This window comes from Alexandromys fortis, unplaced genomic scaffold (assembly GCF_014885135.2).
Source record: "Alexandromys fortis isolate MF-2015 unplaced genomic scaffold, M_Fortis_MF-2015_v1.1 scaffold_82, whole genome shotgun sequence".
Classification (NCBI taxonomy): domain Eukaryota; kingdom Metazoa; phylum Chordata; class Mammalia; order Rodentia; family Cricetidae; genus Alexandromys; species Alexandromys fortis.
In genome coordinates this window covers 2,671,718-2,691,450 of record NW_026067963.1, presented here as the reverse complement: position 1 = coordinate 2,691,450, position 19,733 = coordinate 2,671,718, and positions in this window count along the sequence as shown.

Below are 19,733 nucleotides of genomic sequence, written 5' to 3'. Positions count from 1 at the left end.
TTTAAAAAAATGGAGTAATAGTAAAACCCATAAGAAAGCACATGAAACCCAGCTGTTGAGCTATTTCAGATATTCCAGAAAATATTCAGTGTAGCTGGCATAGTTTCAGTAAGGTCAGCTGCTAGGAAGCATGGGGCTTCCCAAACATCTGGAAGGGTCTGTGTCTTCAGTTAATCGTGCCCTGTGTACTTGCTATAAACCTTGGTGCACTGAGTGCAGGGTGGTCTCGATCCACGCTCCATCCAGCACTTTAGGAGTATAGGGAGTCATTCTGTGAGGTCGTGGGGGCAGAGAACTTGCTTTTGGGGTATGGAGAAGAAATCTTTCCTGTCATATATATGATGTTTCCAAATGGGACGTTTTTCTTTATATACTGGCCTCGGATTTGTTAGAGGGAAAGTCCAGGATGGTTTTCTCCTCTCCTGTCTTTTCCTCTTTTCTTCTCTCTCCTCCTCCTTTTCCCCAACACCTCAAATCCCAGCTCAGTGACTTAGTAAACATCCATCTACAGTAAATGCTTATGTAAGGGCCATGCTTAATTCTGGCCTCCTATGATTTAGGAAAAATAAGTGTTTCTTCATATTGCTCAATTTCACCACAGGTTTAAATTTCTATTTTATACACAAGAAGACTCTCTGTTTTATTTTTCATCAAATCAAGAACAGTTAGTGTGAAACTTATGTCATGAGAAATATCTGTCAGCAGGTTCAATGGCGCCAAACTAAAAGTCAAGGCAATTTGAAATCACTGAATAACCCATTGAGATTTTGCCTCATTATTTGAAATTCCTTATGCACGTGGAGTCCAAGAATCATCTGGACTTCTTTAATATTATAAATACATATGTATATAGACATGCATGCATACACATTATATATAGATTTCACAATGTTTCACAATGACAGATGCAACTGTCAATTTGTTGTAAAATACATTTGCAATTATGCTATAACATTTTACTGAATGTGATGGGATAAAATTGCTTACAGTATGATTGCATGATTCTGAAAGCAGATTCCACAGCATCCCCTTCCCTGCTGGGTCTGTTCCTCCTGTAGACTGCACTATTTCAGTCAGTGGTGGCATCATCTGTCCATCACCTCAGCCTATATGCCTGGGTGTTACATCTCTGTGTGATTTTTTTTTTCAGTGCTAAGGTTGGGATCCAGGCCCTTGCACGTGCTAGACAAGTCTCTACCTCTGAACTGTGACCCCCAAGCCCTATGAGTCCTTAACACCCTTCAATATTTATCTTCTTATTCAACCCAGCATGGAGACCTGCCAGTTTCCGTTCCAAAATGTGTTTAGACTCTAGACTCTGCCTCCATTCCCTCCCTTCTCCCTAAGCCACCATCAAGGAAGTGGTCACTCACCCAGGGCCTCCTAACAGGCTTCCACACTTGCCTCTCTCTCTCTCTCTGTGTTGCTCACAGTGACTAGAGGAGGTGTTTGAAGGGGGAGGAGACGTGTGCAAATGGTTCCTGCTTCTAGATTCCTGAATGTAGCTCTAAATCGGTTTCCACTTCTCCAGGGGCTCCCTGAGCCCCAGCCGCCTTGGCCTTGGTTGACATCTAAGACATACAAACCTTTTGCTTCCCTTTCACCCTGCGCTGTACCTAACTCTGTACAGTACAGGTTTCTTTCTATCCTCAGGTCTTAACTGAATGTAAATTTCCAGAGAACGCTTTCACCCACGCTTGTGGAAACAATATAATGGAACCAGAGAAAGTAATTATTACTCTCAAATACAACACTGGGTACTGCTTTAAAAGCTCTTACAAATGTAGGCTGGAGAAATGGTGTAGCAGTTAAGAATACTGGTTGTTTTGCAAAGGACCTGGGTTCAGTTCCCATGGCAGCTCACAACCGCCATAACTCCAGTTGCAGGGCATCCAACTTCCTCTTCTGACCTCTCTGGAGGCACCGCACACATCTGGTACACATACACCTATACAGGCAAAACACTCAAATGCATAAAATACAAATAAATAAGTCCTAAAACAACAACAGGAAAAACCTCTTGCAATGGCCAGGCATGGTGGCACATTCCTTTAATCCCAGCACTTGAGAGGCAAAGGCAGGGGGATCTCTATGAGTTCAATCCCAGCCTGTTCTACATAGTGAGTTCTGGGACAGCCAGAATTACACAGAGAAGGTTTGTCTCAAAAACCTCCTGCAAATGTGAATATTATATTTTAATGTATTATATCACACTAATATATTTTATTGTTGTGTTTATATTATGTGTGATTTTATGCATGGTCTCTAGACACTGTATGTGTTTCAACTCAATGTAGGCATATAATAAACGTCCAATAAATTTGCATCAAAAAAGATCATTAATGTCATACATTTGAAAGTCGCATGTGTTAATCTCACAAGCATGACTATCCTAATATCACTAAATTCACTTACAAATTCACCAGGTGACTTTTGGCTTTCACTAGATAATAAGACAAAGCTTCACAAGTACAGTCCTCCCAGCAACTCTATAAATCAGACAATGGCATGTTTACCCATGTTGGTGTTTGTTTATTTGATTTTGAGACGTAGCCCTGGCCATCCTGGAACTATGTAGATTAGGCTGGCCTCGAACTCACAGAGATCCACCTGTCTCTGCCTCCCAAGTGCTGGTATTAAAGGTGTACGCCACCGCTCCAGGCTATTATTTTTCTGCTTTTTTACAGATAGGAAAGCTAGAGATAGATAGAGCTGAAATGACAAACTCAAGGTCTCAAGCACGCATACAGCAGTAGGTCAATTTAAATGTGTTTCACAGTAGAATGCATGTTCCTATTGTTTATCTCGCTGAGGTGCAGTTGGGACACACTGAGCATCGCGTAGTTAGGTTTCCCATATTGAGCAATAGTCCAGGTTACAGAATAACTTCCAGCCAGTCTTCACCAGCAGCAGTCCCTTCTCGGCAGCTCCTGCCTCTGCTCTTCCAGCTCCCTCTTCCTTCCCTTCTCTTCCCTTCCTTCCATCCATCTGCTGTGCAGTCAGGAAATCCCTGAGGGAGCCACTTCTCTGCCAGGCTATCATATATAAGGTCAATGTTCCCACATTCCAAAGGTAGGTCGATGTGTGTGGAGAGCAGGGACTTCTGCCAGAACAATGACTCGCTGTGTACGATGCAAAGCAGTTCAAGGGGAGGTCACCCTTTAGTTAAGAGCAGGGTGCCTGTCCCCAGGAATGCAAGAGGGCTACCACAGAGCCCTCCGAAGGGTCGAGTGTGGCTTCTGTGACACTCGGGAAAGTCAAACCCATCATAAACCGGTCCTGATGTTTTATTTCATGACTGAAAGGAGGTGAGGACACTGTGCAGTTCTCAATGTTACAACATCGTACACATTTATAGTGAGCACACACAGCCGCCTCTAGGTTATTCAGCAGCTAATAATCCAGGCAGGGACGTATCTGGTTCCTTTTCATCTCTTCGTGGCTTGTTTACTTGCCTGTCTTTCTGACCCAGAGTCCTGTTGACTAGAACATCTACTAGCACAGATATGGGATTGTGGAGGGATGGGCCTGGGTAGCTTCCTGTCTCATTATTTCCAAGACCTGGCTAGACCGAATGGAAATGACTTGAGCCGTATTCACACCTCTGTACCTTTGAGTGTTTGGTCTGTCCTACCACGACCTTAGTAACCACCGAAGCCTACTTTGGGACTAGCCTCCCTGCTGGTATAATATTGCTACTGTGTATGGGGGTGGGGAGCGGCAGACAGCCCTTGCAGATTGGGGCGCTAACAAATTTGTTATCTCAAGACTTACTTTGTCTTTAAGGTTGACTCATAGTGTACCTTGCCCGTGCTCAATTCCCTTTCTCATTCCCCCGATCCCAGTGGGGATACCAAGCCTCTGCTGCGTTCCCAATCCCTTCAATTTAAATCAGTAGTTCTCGTTCATCACATCTTAGTCTAATCACCCCAAACCCTTTAAAAAGTTCTTTCCTAGGTTGTTATCCAAGATTAATGAAATTAAATCCGCTGGCATCAAATCTAAGCAAGGTTTTTTGCTTTTTAATTACTTTTGTGTGTGGAGGTCAGGGGACAGCTCATGGGAGTCGGTTCTCTCTAATGTGGATCCTGGAGACAAAACTCGGGTCATCAGGCTTGGTGGCCTTTACCGAGTCATCTCACTCAGCCAAGCATTGATTATTTTTTCTTTTTTTAAAGATTTCAAGATAATTTCAGTTTATAGCTGAGGACTAAACCAATGCTTTCAAGGAATAACAACACTTTATAAATCACTAGAAGATGTATAAACCCTTAAAGCATAGACAGACACCTCACCCCCGAATCCTCTCCAAGTTGTTCTATAGCCAACCTTCTCTTCCTTCCCTTCCTTCGGGTTTTAGAGATTTGGGCATCTCTTGCTCTGTGTGGACAAGTTCTGGCTATGGTCTCTTTTATCCTATCTTCCATGGACTGAATCTCTTCTCTGGGGCCGAGTCTTTCCCTCCAGGTTGTAAGTAAGCTAAAGTCTAATCTCTAGAAAGATAATCCTAGACTGTGCCATTTCTACCAGCGTCTCCAGTCTTGCTTCTGTCTCCTCCTTCTTGGGTCTTTCATTTACTGGTTGTCTTCTCTCTGGAATCCTTGACTTTCATAATTCAGCTAAGCCTTACCAATCTCTCAGAACTTGGCTCTATTGTTATACTCTTCATGAAATGTTTCTAAATTCACCGGCTGCATCAAGCCACTACCCTAGCACTTGGCCCCCATAGTTGGGTTCTCTATTTTTCCTTCTTCCTCAGATGTATGACGCTTCCTGAGAGCAGGAACCAAGCTGTCTTCATCTTTGTTGATATCAGAACCTGGCTCACTCTAGGTGTTCTGTCTGTGCTTTCTGGGCAGAATTGCAAACAAACAAACAAACAACCATTCTCTACCTGAGGAGAATGTGCCTAGCAATGTGAGCTTTATTTCGTCAGGTTCTTACTTTCTAATTTGCACAAACAATTGCTATAGAGGTCGTAGGGCACATTTTTTTAGAGTTTTATACCATGTCACAAGATAATGGCACGTTTACTTTTTTAAAGCATGCTTCTACACCACTTTAACATAGAATTCCTCTCATCAGCGTTTCTGCCCTCTCCAAGGCAACCCCCCCAGTGGCCATCAGAAGAAAGAAGGACCAACAAGATGACTTATACTTTATAGTATTAGTAATTAAAATTCTTAGTTGGGTGATGCTGACACACACCTTTAAACACACACCCAGCACTTGGGAGGCAGAGGCAGATGGATCTCTATGAGTTCAAGACCAGCCTCGTCTACGAAATGAGTTCTAGGACAGTCAGGGATACAGTGTAAAACCCTGTCTTGAAAAACTGAAAAGGAAGGAAGGAAGGAAGGAAGGAAGGAAGGAAGGAAGGAAGGAAGGAAGGGAGGAAGGAAGGAAGGAAGGAAGGAAAAGCAAGATGAAAATTCTTGCTTGGACACATTTTACTTTTCTGCTTCATTTTAAAATTGGGTACCACTTCCCTGTGCTGACCTGTCTCCAGCAATCAGAGAGAGAGCAGGCTGGGCCACAATAGTGAGCAGCCCTATGCTGACAATTTCCTGCTTCCTTTCTTTTTCTTTTAAACATTTTTTAAAATTTATTTATTTATTTATTAAAGATTTCTATCTCTTCCCCACTGCCGCCTCCCTTTTCCCTCCCCCTCCCCCAATCAAGTCCCCCTCCCTCGTCAGTCCAAAGAGCAATCAGGGTTCCCTGCCCTGTGGGAAGTCCAAGGACCACCCACCTCCATCCAGGTCTAGTAAGGTGAGCATCCACACTGCCTCGGCTGCCCCCACGAAACCAATAGGTACAGTAGGATCAAAAACCCATTGCCATTGTTCTTGAGTTCTCAGTAGTCCTCATTGTCCGCTATGTTCAGCGAGACCGGTTTTAACCCAGGCTTTTTCAGACCCAGGCCAGCTGGCCTTGGTGAGTTCCCGATAGAACATCCCCATTGTCTCAGTGTGTGGGTGCACCCCTCGCGGTCCTGAGTTCCTTGCTCGTGCTCTCTCTCCTTCTGCTCCTGATTTGGACCTTTCTTAAACATTTTTTTTAAAACACACACACACACACACACACACACACACACACACACACACACGTCTGTCCTTGGTTGTCCTCTAAATGCTTGCTCTTGAAGGAGAGGGCTCTCTTCATCATCCAATTAGTTGGCTGAATGGATCTAAGAAACTCCTCGGCCCTGTCCCCCTCTTCCTGCCAAAATTTTATGAAACTCAAGACTGCATGTATTCATAAGCACCAGAAAACACCTGCAAGCAATTAACCACACGCCCTTGATTTAGAAGCCTTGGTAATATGCTGGTGGCCTTTAGACCGTTGTCGCAGGCCTATAATTATGCAAGACCACAACCAAACCATCCCAACAAGCCAATTACAGGAAGGGCCATTCTTTCCCATACGATGTGACCCTGCCTCTAAAATCATTTTGTCCAGGACTCCGAGAGACGTACTCTTTAGAGAGGGCAATCTTTAAAGGATCCATATGTAGGGGTTTGGGAAGGGACTAGGCCTTATGGCATGTCTCTGAAATATGTATATAAACAACGCATGGGGAAAGGAAGCTACCAAACTCAATGAAAAGAAATTGTAGAATTAAAAGTCCTATTTAAAGTTATCCATCTAGAAAATGTCACAGATAACTCCTCATTCTGTCCAGTCCGGAAGCAATCTCCACAGGGTTAACAAACTAATTCTGCAAGCAACAGTGCCTCCTAGAAAATGCCTAAATCTATCTTTTAGTAGATAGCCCACTGTCGGGTTGCAAAACAAAAAGATTTGCCGAATCCTTTATGTGCAAGAATGAGTTCTTATCATTACACGGGGCACTTTATTTCACATTTGACGTGAGCGAGATATTAAAAGGGAAGCCTTCCAGCACTGGAGAAAGCCATCTTTTTCTAGAATCAGACTCTAACCACAGGGCCATAGAAGCCAGTGTTCTTAACCAAGTGCAGGTGTGCCTGGTGAGTGCTAAGAAGTTCCATGATATCCGGACCCTCTCCTAAGTCTTTGTAGTTTTCAGACAGCAGAGTAGTGGTCTATGGCTGCATCGAATACAGTGTCAACTGTTCTGTGTGGCTACTGAACACTGTAATCTCTCGCCTCAATCAAGGGGCATGCAAGACTGAAATTCACACTTGATTGTGAAGCCTTACAGTGACAAGAATGTTGACTAGCTCTGTAAAAATTTTATTGATTAGAGAAGAAATTATATTTTATATATGTTGGACTGAAATTATTATTAAAATGGATTTTATCTTTCTTTTTGCTTTGAAAATACATGGCAATTAGAAAAACTGAAGTTGCGCAAGTAGCTCATATTTATATAATATAATATAATATAATATAATATAATATAATATTTCTATAGGAGATTACTGGTCTATCACTTTCTTTAGAATTGCTGAGGACCCTTTTTCTTAGAGGAACGAGAGTCTTGTGAAGATGTGCAGACTCGCACCTCAGCCTGTAGATGATGTCTTACCGGGTTTCTGATGGAGCCCAGTACCAGGGCACTGTGACATTAGGCTAGGCTGACATGGCTGGTAATTGTCAGGAACAGAATGATCCACCCATCAGTCAACTGACCACTTAACAGAGAGTCTGCACTCGTCCATTTTCTAGGTTTCCCTGGGTCTGCTGGGTCCACCTTTCTGGTTTCTCCACCCGAGGACTGGATAATTCAGCGGCTCTCACCCTAATCCTGCTCCTCTTGCATTTTCTATCTGGGTCACAGCCATGTATGGCTTCCTCCTCTCTGAATTGTGTGCCCACACCCAGCCTGCAAACAGTCATTAAGGCCGATCCATCTCTCAGTACACCCTTTAGGATCCCGCGGCCACCATTGCTTGGATTATTGCTAGAATCTCCCAACTCTCTTCCTCCATCTCATCTTCCTCACTGAGGTTAATTTAAAACAATGGCAAATCTAGTAGATCACCCCCTGGTTCAAACATTAAGCCATAAGCCCTTCATAGTAGACAAAATGTTTCTTCTTCAGCTGCTTTTGTCCTGGTCCTGTATCTACCTGTCTCCCCACATGGGCTCTAGCCATCCTGACCCAGTCTTCTTCGTTCACGCCTCTAAACCTGGGAACTGGAGCGCCTCTCCCTCCCCTCTCCTTGGACTTCACTTTATCCCCATTCCCACCCCCTACTGCCAATTTGGGACTTCACTGTTGTGCATTTTCCCATTGTGACACATACACTGTTGTACTGACTTTATTTGTGACTTCTTGTGCTTGTCGCCTAGTAGGTGGCTAAGAACTGATGAAAAGTGACAGCTAGAGAAATTCCGGATTAGATAATGTTCCTACAGATCTTCTCCAAACACAGCCCTCCAACTTTATGAGTCTGGAGGAACCTCAGGGGTCCTCTACCCTCTCATCTCCCCCGGAGCCTATGATGGAGGCGGAGCATCCCTTAATGCCTGCTCTCTCATTTCTTGCTCACACTGACCTCTGAAGCTAATCAAAAATAAGAGTGAATTTAAGCATTAAATTGGATATATAAACACATTTAATTTACTGTTTTGCTTGTTCGTTTCTTTTTTTTTGTTGTTGTTGTTTTTGAGACAGAATTTCTGTGTGTAAGAGCTCTGGTTGCTCTGGAACTTGATTCTGGAACAGGTTGGCCTTGAAGTCACAGAGATCCACCTGCCTCTTCTTCCAGAATGTTGGGATTAAAGGTATGTGCCACCACTGCCCAGCTTAAATTTATTGTTTTCAGTTTGCAGATTTTTCGGCATTTCTTTGGGCAATATTTCATGTGTCACAGAAGTATATGGTTATAACCATCGAATGCTTGACAACCATGAAAATGAAGAGAACATCACTACCAAGATCACTAATAGTAGGCCAGGTAGTGGTAGTGGCGGTGGTGGCATTTAACCCCAGTACTCGGCAGAGGCAGAGAAAACTCTGGATTCAAGGTCAGCCTGGTCAACATAGCAAGTTCCAGAATAGCCAGGGCTACACAGAGAAACCCTGCCTTGAAAAATCAAAAGAAAAAACAACCGGTGTGGGGGCAGAGCAGCAGGGAGATCACTAGTAGCGGGTGGATCACTAGTAGCGGGTGGATCACTAGTAGCGGGTGGATCACTAGTAGCGGGCGGATCACTAGTAGCGGGTGGATCACTAGTAGCGGGTGGATCACTAGTAGCGGGTGGATCACTAGTAGCGGGTGGATCACTAGTAGCAGGTGGATCACTAGTAGTGTGTCTGGAGTAATGACTCAGCAGTTAAGAACGTGTGCTATCACCTGGGGCCATGGTGGTGCCCGAGAGTCACGCTGTCTCCAGGGCCATACAGATGGGGTGGCCTGCGCTGTCACCCAGGGCCATGGTGACATTAGCGCACTGGCTGCTGCCAAGGGTTATATCTAGGTCTGTGGTCCTGCTGTAGCTGGGGTCTGTGTTGATGTCCATTGCTTGTGTTACCACAGGAGCCCATGTGAGCCATGTGTTGAACCACAAGAGCTATGGGGGCTGTGCTGAGATGACCTCACCCTTCACTGGCCTGGGGATAGCTGACCCTGCCCTGGGATAACTGAACCTATGACTCCGGCACTGGAGAGCTGGCCCTGCCCTTCATAGGAGAGCACCCCCAACTTAGGAAAGCTGGCCCCAACCTCTGTGGGTGTAGGAGAGCTGGCTTTAACCCTTGCCTGAGGGGGCTGGTCCCAGCAGACCAGACTGGCCAACTCAGCTACCATCCAGACCCACATCCAAGGCTTTGAGTTGGTACTCTCCAGCATCTACCCCATTGGTGACTTGCTGGAGCACATGAAGGAACAGGAATGTGGAACCACAGCCACATGATCCCCATGACTGGGGCAACAGCAGGATGCCTGAGAGGAGTTATGGTAAGGGTCCAGTATCAATGGTGTAGCAGAAGCCGGAGGTCTGGAACCTGACCAACAACACATTATACAATGAACCTGTGCAAGTAAAGCTGTTTGGACAAAAGGGTCTACTGGACGGTACACAGCAGCATCCAGTGTCACTAAGATGAACGGAGAGGTGGGACGGATGGAGGAGTGAAGTGATTTTGTTTGGTTGTTTTTAAATTAATATTCTTATTTATAGTTAAACTTTTTATTATTTCTTTTTAGGCTTCCCTTTGTGGGGGCCATAAAAGGGTGAAGGGCAGAGGAGGGACTGAGATATGAGATTTGTAAATAATCAATAAAAAATTATGTGATTATTGTTTTTTTGTTTTTGTTTTTTAAGGAACATGTACTGAGGGCCAGAGTTAAGTGTCTAGCAGCCATATCAGGTGGCTCACACTTACCTGTAACTCTAGTTGTAGGAGATCCAACACCTTCTTGTTTTCTCCTCCACACACATGCACATGAGTGTATGTACATATACATAAGTAAAAATAAGTTTTTTTTTAAAATGATCATTATTGATGTAATTCTTATTTTTTTTTACCCATGCATTTTATTGAACAACACTTATGGTCATATAAAATTTTATCTGCCACCTTCTAGTTTGGTTCAGTTCAGTTTTGGTTTTGGGCAGGGACTCACTTCTTTAGAGCAGGCTTGCCTCAAACTCATAGTCCTCCTGCCTCAGCCTCCCAGGTTTGGGATTATAGGTATATGACACTGCTTTTATGATTAGAAAGAAATGGCTTGACTTTGGGACGTAAGCATTCTGCTGTGATAGCTGTACCTTCACTCCTGGAACTATTCACCGCTCTAGTGGTCTGCCAACCACTCGCATCAGAATGCTGAGTTGTAGAGTGACCGATAGCTAACGATAGGGAATCCAGGAAACCAATGGTATTAACAACATAACATGGGTTCAGAGATCTCGCCTCCTTCTCTTCTCGGGTGTAGCCCACCTAGATCAGCCTAGCTCAAGGGGGACTTGTTAGATATGCATCCTCTTGGGCTCTATCCCCAGCCTACCGAATTCAAATCGGCATTTGAGATCTACGGGTGATTCATGTGCACGTACAGTAAGAGGAACAGTGGTTCTCAACCGTGGCTACGCTTCAGAAAAGCATGGAAAGATCTTCAAGATCCTAACGCCCAGGCTGCACCCTCTGCTTATCAAGTCACTACAAATGGATCCCACCCAGTCGCGCTTATCAAAGCCACCCTGGTGATTCCGTAATGTGCAAGGGACACGGAAGGGACTGAGTCACTGCCACAAACAGATCCAAAGCTGTTTAGACAGCACCACGCTCCAGCGGTGGAGTTCTTCCTATTAGACCACTCTATGCCTTTCCATGAGGAGTTCTGGGGAAATGAGACAAACCTGAGACAGGCAAACTAAGGGAGTAGTTCAGCAACCTGTGACTACACTTAGTTTGGGCTATGTACCTACCCCTCTGCTAGCAATTGTCCACTTGGCATCCTGGGACACTTATTCAATTTGTATACACATTCTACGCTCAACAATACACCTAGCAACCCAATTTTGAACTCCTACCTACATTGAGCTACGTGCACACCCCTTTTTAAACAAAATAGATTTCTCCTCCCCTGACACAGTCAAACTTAGCCAGATCCTATTCGGTTGTAGTCTTGTGTCTGGGTAGCAGGGTGGAAGGGCCAAGCAAGCTGAACTGATTTGGGCGCATGTTCAATAAGGCAAAATTGTGTCCTCAAAGCAAGTGTAGAGAGATACCCCCCCCCCCCCCCCCCGTCTAGCATCTAAAGTCTATCCAGTCAGGTGTACACAATGATTAAAGTCAGACGCATTGCAGGAAGGGAAAGACATAAATAATTGAGAAATAATTATAACCTAATCTAGCAATCAAAATAGAGAACCATCCGAACTACATTCCCTAACAAGCGGCCCCACCTTCCTTTAGAATCCCAGGAAAAGAGATATAGGGTCCTTAAATAATCTCATTCAGGAGGCCCTAATCTCTTACATTGTAATCTGCCCTTTCTATCACTTCACTTTGAATAAAATTGCCTCGGCACTTTTGCAAATGTCTGTGAACCTTTGTTTCAGTTCTTTGAATAAGAGGCCAAGAACCCAGGAATTCTAGGTCTGGACTCAAACTGCCATCAAGAAAACAACAACAAAATAATATAGAAGCCTCCTTCTCTATGTTTCTCTTCCCTAAAGTGATTTCTGGTTTTTGATGTGTCAGGCTACAAACAATGGTTTCTGTGTGTCCTGGAGCCACGGGACCATAGGAAGATCAGCCTGTTTCTTCCCCTAATTTATTGTCCTGACATTCTCCTGATTGCTGCATGTCTGGTCTCTCTTGTGCCTGCATTTAAGCAAGCCACTGGATTTTGAAATTCTGATTCCAGCTACACAATGCCACAGGTGAAAGACATAAAAGTCACACCCATCCCGTGATTGTCATCATTTTTTTCTTTCAGTTCCTTCCTTCCTTCCTTCCTTCCTTCCTTCCTTCCTTCCTTTCTTTCTTTCTTTCTTTCTTTCTTTCTTTTGTTCTTTCTTTCTGAGACAGGGTTTCTCTGTGTACCCTGGCTGTCCTGGAACTCACTCTGCAGGCCAGGCTTGGCCTGGCCTTAAATTTACAGAGATCTTCCTGCCTCTGCCTCCCAGTGCTGAGATTAAAAGCATGTGCTACCACCGCCCGACTTTCTTTCTAATCAATTGGCCACTTCACAAAGAGATCCTTTGGGCTGGAGAGATGGCTCAGCATTTCAGAGCACTGGCTGTTCTCATCCAGAGGATTTGTGTTCAATTCCTAGTAGCCACAATAGCAGCTCACAAACCAGTTGTAACTCTGCAGGTACCTACTGTGAAACTGGTACATAGATGTATACACAGACATGCACAAAATAAAAATAAACTAAATCAAAAAAAAATCTTTGAAGAAGAGAGAAAGCAACTCTTGTGGGAGGTTGGAGTCTCCTATGACTGCAGAGTATTTAATAGTTTCTAACTTAGGACCAGAGGAATATAAATCTTTCCATAAACAGTTGGTATTGTTCCTGTTTTTTTTTTTGCAGAGTTAGAACCATATTGCATGATACTTTTGAGTGTTTTGACATTTGTAGAGAATATTAGAATGGAAAATGACATATTGATATGCTATTGGTAAGGAAAATGATTCTAAAATTTTCTTAAAATCTTTATTATGATGATGATGGGAGAGTGGGGATCGAACTCAGAGCCTTGTACCTACCAGCTGGGTAAGCAGCTCTGAGTTACACTCTACTGCCTTTCATATCTTTAAACTTAGCTGCATGATATTTAAAAGTTATTGGTAAACTTTGTTGTGATGGTTTGAAAGAAAATAACCTCCAAAGGGTATGGCATTGTTAGGAGGTGTGGCTTTGTTGGAGTAGGTATGGCCTTGATGGAGGAAGTGTGTCACTTGGGAGGTGAGCTTTGAGGTTTTATAAACGCTCAAGGCATGCCCAGTGTCTCAGACCACTTCCTGTTGCCTGAGCAAAATGTAGAGCTTTCGGCTTCCTCTCCAGCACCATGCTTGCCTGCCATGTCCCACCATAATGATAATGGAATGAATCTCTGGACTGTAATTGAGCCACCACAATGAAATGTTTTCCTTCATAATAGTTGCCGAGGTCATGGTGTCTCTTCACAGCAATAGAAACCCTAAGACGTTTTTATAACAAATAGAAAAAGAAAAAAAAAAAGATGGTAATGGCTTTCCTTTCTTCTTGGAAGTCACCAAACACTGAAAAGTTAAAAAAAAAAAAAAAAGGAATGAAAAGAAACTGAGAAAGGAGCTTCCAGCTTCTGGACAATTTGAGAAGGTTTTTGCAGAAAGCAACGTGGTAGAAGGTGACCTGAAAGAAAAGCAGATTCAACATCTATTTTCCAACTCCTGGTTCAGGTCCCTTGGGAGAGGACGGTCCTGGGACTGAGTCTGTGAGTAGTTCAAGGAAGAAGAGAGAGGTAATCTGGGGAAATAATAGAGCTTGTGTAGTACTGCCTGCTGCAGCTGCCACCAGAACCACACACAGGTGGATGCCCAGCCCAGCGGTGGCTCTTCAGCTGTGGGTAGCTGGAAGCATGAAAGTTGGATCTCAATCCTACCTATGCACACAGTACTCCTTAAGCCTTTCAGAGGCTTCTCCTGAGCCCAAGCAGGCACACTGAAACAGGCTTCAGAGTCTTGTGACCTCAGACTCTGTGTTCATACGCATGTTTGGGGTGAGAAGATCTATGATCTGTACCATCCCATTTTCCAGAGGTCTGTGTTAAGAGTTTAAGATACACACTTAGAAAGCCTGGTCTCTAATGCAGCAGGGGAGGGTCTGAGCAATCCAGAGGAACCAGCTGTCTTGAGCTGAATCTCCTGACAGCCCCTGCCTTACCTTCAGTTATAAAATAAACTCTGCTGCGCATGATCCCCACATTGGGCGCCATTTGTAAACAGATTTTTATTTTATTTGTCATCAGCTCACAAAAAATGACAGACTTATTATTAATTATGAAAGCTCGGCCTGTAGCTTAGGCTTGTCCCGTCAGCTCTTCATAACTTAACCCATTTCTAGTCATCTATGTGTTGCATGTGACTTGTGGCTTTTACCTCTCCTCCTGAACATCTGTTTCCTCTGTATCTGGCTTCTGATTCCTCCATTATTCTTTCCAGGGCTCTCTGTCCCCAGAATCCCACCTATACCTCCTGCCTAGCTATTGGCCATTCAACTCTTTAGTAAACAATCACAGTGACATTTTCACACAGTGCGACTATTCCACAACAGAACTCTAGTCCCAGAATCCCTCATCTCTCACCAGTCTCAACACACATGACATGGTGAGCTCTTTAATACCACTTTGATAGAATCTGCATCCCCCACCCCCACCCCACGCTGTCCTTTATTACTTGCAAACCTTGCCCTGCCTGGTAAATCCCCTCCTGTCCTTTGGAGCTCAGTCACAACATAACCACATGGCCTCTTCCACTGGCCCTCCACTTCCTCCCAGTGTTTTCTTCCACTGTTTTCTGACCAATGCACATGCTCATGTCTGTAGAACAATCCCAGTATTGTCCCTGTGTGTGTGCGCTACTCTCTTCTAGTTGTGTGCAGTCCAGAGAGCACACAAATCATGGCTCTCTCTACTCCAAATCAAAACTGAGGATGTAGCAGACAAAAACAACCTGAGAGAGGCAGTGATTGCATTAATCAACAAGGTCAACAGTCTCCTTGGATCCTACACTGTTACAAGATTGGGATAATCGAGGCCAGGCTCCCTGACTAAGTTCTTAGGCACTCTCCTGGTCAAAATACACATCTAAGTCTGATTCTTTTACACATTTAAAAGATACTATTTTAAAAAGAATAATCAGAGAATAGAAAGATTACTAAGAGATAAAAACCAGAATACAAAAGAACATAAAATTTAATAGGATGTTTGGAAGATAGAATTGGAGCAACTTAGAGAACAGAGCAGCCGTTCAACCAGAATATCTCTGTGCACCCTGCACTAGCATAGCTCATTGACATGGCTCTGTCTGCTGGGCTCCACAACAGGGACCAAATCTCTTTCTTCCCCATCAGCACTCCAGCGTTTAGTAAATGATAGTTGCGGGCACATTTCTTCTGAAGGAATGAAGGGTGAGCCCATCAGTGAGTGATGTACTTGACAATGGAGCTAGGGTCTGAACAAAGATAGGATGTAAACAGCTTTGGTATTTTAGGAAAAGACGAGGGAAGAAGCGCCAAGGACTTCCACCCAGGGAAGAGCCAGGCAAGGGAGGCAGCAGCGAGCTCCCAGCATCATAACGGAAGAAGGGGAAGATGGACCTACAGATCATTGTTTACAAGAGCAGCATCAGGATTTCTCATGCTGTCTCCCGCAAACCTTCACAGTACTGCAAGGTAGCTATGATCTTCATTGCCAAGACAAGCTCCCTTTATCTGTGGTTTTCCAAGGTTTCAGTTGCCTAAAAGGTAACTATGGTCCAAAAATACTAAATGGAAAATTCCAGAAATAAATCGCTTGTGTATTTGAAGTCTCCTTTTAATTATAGCATATTGGTGTAATTATTCTATTATTATTTATTAATATTAATGTCTTACTGAGCCTAGTTTACAAATGAGTGTTTATTATAGGGATGGATGTATAGGAAACAAAACATCACTAATGAAGCCCTATGCCGAGGAAAGGAGGCTACCATACATGTTTTCGGGATGCCAGGACAAGGCTGTGCAGAGGTACTTATCTGTCCAGAGAGTCTAGAGCCAAAAGGTCATTCTAGGACCTTGAATTTGAGGAAAAGAATCTGACTGTGTCTGTATTGCTTTGATGCTGGGCTATCATCCCTGGCACGGTTCACGCCAATCTTCCTGTGAGTCCTGCTTTCCTGGCCTTCACCCAGCTGGGACTCCCAGCTTCTCTAAAGATCAAGGCTCCCAGCCAGGATGCCCCCTCCCACTCCTCACCCTGAAAATTCTGTGTGGGAGAGTAATAACTGGGTTTAGGGCATAATGGCTTTCTTCTGTTTTGTGTTATGGGGTCTGGTGTGTGCACGCGTGTACACACACACACACACACATACACACACATACACACACACAGACACTACCCAGAACTTCAAGTAATTACAGTAAGATGACTCTGCTTCCTTCTCTTGGCCACAGCAGACAGGCAGGAGCCCAGACACTGCAGAGAGGGCAGAGTGACTGCAAGACGGGAAAGGCAGGGACTAGGAATTAGCGGCTGTGACAGAGCCTCAAACTCAGCGTGGCACTGGGCGGGAGCGAGGGGAAGGCCCTGCCTAGAGGGCCAGGGACTTGTCTCATTGAAAAACCACTTAATAGGAAGCCCTTTCAGACAAACAATTACGTGAGGGGAACGGCAAGTCTAAGACAACTCATATACTAGGCTATCATTTCCGTCAAGAAAGAGAGGGCTGGGGAACGACCGACAGCGCTTTTCTGTGGGGAGAGAGCAGTTTGGGGGGGAGGAGGAAGGGTTTTGCCTTTGTTGGAAATAAGATAACAAACTCAAGAGACTAGTGAAAAAGAAGCAGCTTTTAATATAGAGATCTGCAGAAAGAGACACCAGCGGGGAGAGAAGGCAAACGTGGCTTGCTTGCTGATTTGGAGCAAGGTTCTTTTGGAGCTGGCCCATCATTTTCCTGTCTCTCTTCCCATAGCCCAAGGCTTGCCCCCTTCCCAAAGTCCCCCTCCTATTGGCCCAGTTCACAAAGACTCGGCCAATGAACAATTTGGGGCTTGAGGCTGCCCCCCTTTTCTGATGGGGGCTTAGGCACGATGCAGATGATGCCAGTAACTTTCCAATTCTCCTCCAGAGACAAGCTGGCGCCAGGTGCCAGCTAGGGAGAGAGAGGTCCAGAGCCTCCTGCCCCTCTGTGACTCCGATGAACTCTATAAATGCACCTCAGATTGAAAATGGACCGCAGCAGTCTGTTTCTTACAGGAATTATCTATAATTTTGAAATTTTCACAATACTATGACAAGCATGTATCACCGGGTAATGAAAACAGTAAAACTAAATCAAAGGAATTTAAGAGATGGATAATGTGGAAGACGTGACCACTCCTTTCCTTGTCCATGAAGATTAGACAGAGCCATTTTATTCTTTGATCTCAATGACCATGACCCCCTTCCCCATATTAAATTAGATGGAGTTCACTTTCTACCATACAGCGCAAACAAGGCTAATTTCACAGTCTGTTTGAGCAAGAAAGGACTGAAGAAATCGTCCGATCTACCGTTTCCAGAGACAACACAGGGAAGTCAGCTCCTACCTGCTACCCTCTTACTTCTGGTCACCACAGATTTCCCTTTTTCTCAGCATTAATTTCAGTCTCTTGATCCTAGAGATATCAGGAAGGGAAAAATTGGTAGGAGGAGGCTGGGATCAACAGTCTAGCTCAAGGCCAGAGCACCATTGAAACAGAAGGCTGGGGAGGGATTCTGGTGTGAGAGACAGTAGAAAGTGGCCTTCGGACATGGCCTGCCAGTGCTCAGCGGGTTTGTGTACGTATGTGTTTATGTGAATATGAGTGTACATGTAACGTGTGTGCTCATGTTTGTGTGACTGTGTAGGCGTTTAAGTCTGTATAGCTGAATATGTGTAGTTATGCATATTTTGTGAACAAACTGTGGATGTTTATGATTATATTAGTTCCTGTGTGTGGATGTGTATGAGAGAATGTCTATGTCTATGTGTGGGGTGGAAGATTTCTTTCTCTAGGCCAAGCTGATTGAAAAATCTGCTGCTACATGCTACATTCTTTCTTTTTCTTCTTCTTTCTTCTTCTTCTTCTTCTTCTTCTTCTTCTTCTTCTTCTTCTTCTTCTTCTTCTTCTTCCTCCTCCTCCTCCTCCTCCTCCTCCTCCTCCTCCTCCTCCTCCTCCTCCTCCTCCTCCTTCTTTCTTCAAGACAGGGTTTTTCTGTGTATTCCTGGCTGTCCTGGAATTCATTCTGTAGATACGCATGGCCTCAAACTCGAATTCAGAGATCTGACTGCCTCTGCCTCCTAAGTGCTGGGATTAAAGTCATGCACCTCTACAGCCTGGCCTGATGTTTTGATTCATCCTTTTGATGATCTTGAAGCACCAAACCAGGATGCAAGTGTGTGGCAGGAGAATGTCCTTCTCCCACTCAGGAGAGAACAGCCTTTCTATAGTCTCAGAAGACTGACCCATCTTGCTTCTAAGTCACCAATTTTCAATTGACATCAATTTCTCTGACCCTCCAGAGTCAATGGCAAGGAATCTGGGTTGTTAAGAGTCCCTGCGGAGTAGCTTAGAGTCTAAGGAGCAGTCCTACGAAGGTAAGAAGTCTTGGCACACAAGGGTTCTCATTCCTTCTGCTTGCCCTTTAACAAATGAATAACATGATGTTTGGGAAGTCTAGTTGCAGTCCTCTTCAATGGGTTTCAAAATTAATAAATATTACATCATCAATTTTTAAAGGTATGCATACTATCTCAAATAGAGGGGGCCAAGCTATCAAATAGCCATATTCCAGATCTCAGAAGTTAATTCTGTACTACCTTGATCTACTGGTGACTTTTCTGTAGATAGAAAAATCTGGAACAAAGTAATATACTCTAGAGAGACACTCATGTCTCTCTAGCTGACTATCAGGCTGTTAAAACAATGGACCCCAAAGAAGTGGGAATTTTCCCAGGAATCTCATGCTGAGAGAAGGAAAGGGGCAACCAGAGGGGCACTTATTTCCCTAAACAACTAATCAAATCCACCTTACAGGATATGACTGGAGCCCGGACAATGGGCCAAGCTGGGTGGGGCAACACCTTGACCAAAACTGCTTATCCTATATATCCTAGCCCTCTATTTAAATGTTGATTTTACTTCAGGATCCCAAAGATGGACTTGAGGGATTGCTGGATCTCTTTGTTAGGGTTCTTCCTAATGTGGCTACATTGCATAAATCTCCTTTTTCTGCTTTCCATGCTTAATACGGTTTCTTTTATTGGCTTATCAAGAATGGGTGCCCAGTTCTGACTTGGGTACATGTGATCTCTAAATTTGATAGTACCTTTTTTGTTTGTTTATTTGGTTTGGTTTTTTTGAGACAGAGTTTTGCTGTGGCTTTGGAGTCTGTCCTGGAACTAACTCTTGTAGACCAGGCTGGCCTCAAACTCACAGAGATCTGCCTGCCTCTGCCGCCAAAGTGCTGGGATAAAAGGCGTGCACCACCACCACCGGCACTGAATACTTAAGATACAGAACCTCCCTTCACATCCTCAAGAGTGATATTTAAGTAGAACAATGTACTGTTTGTGGTAA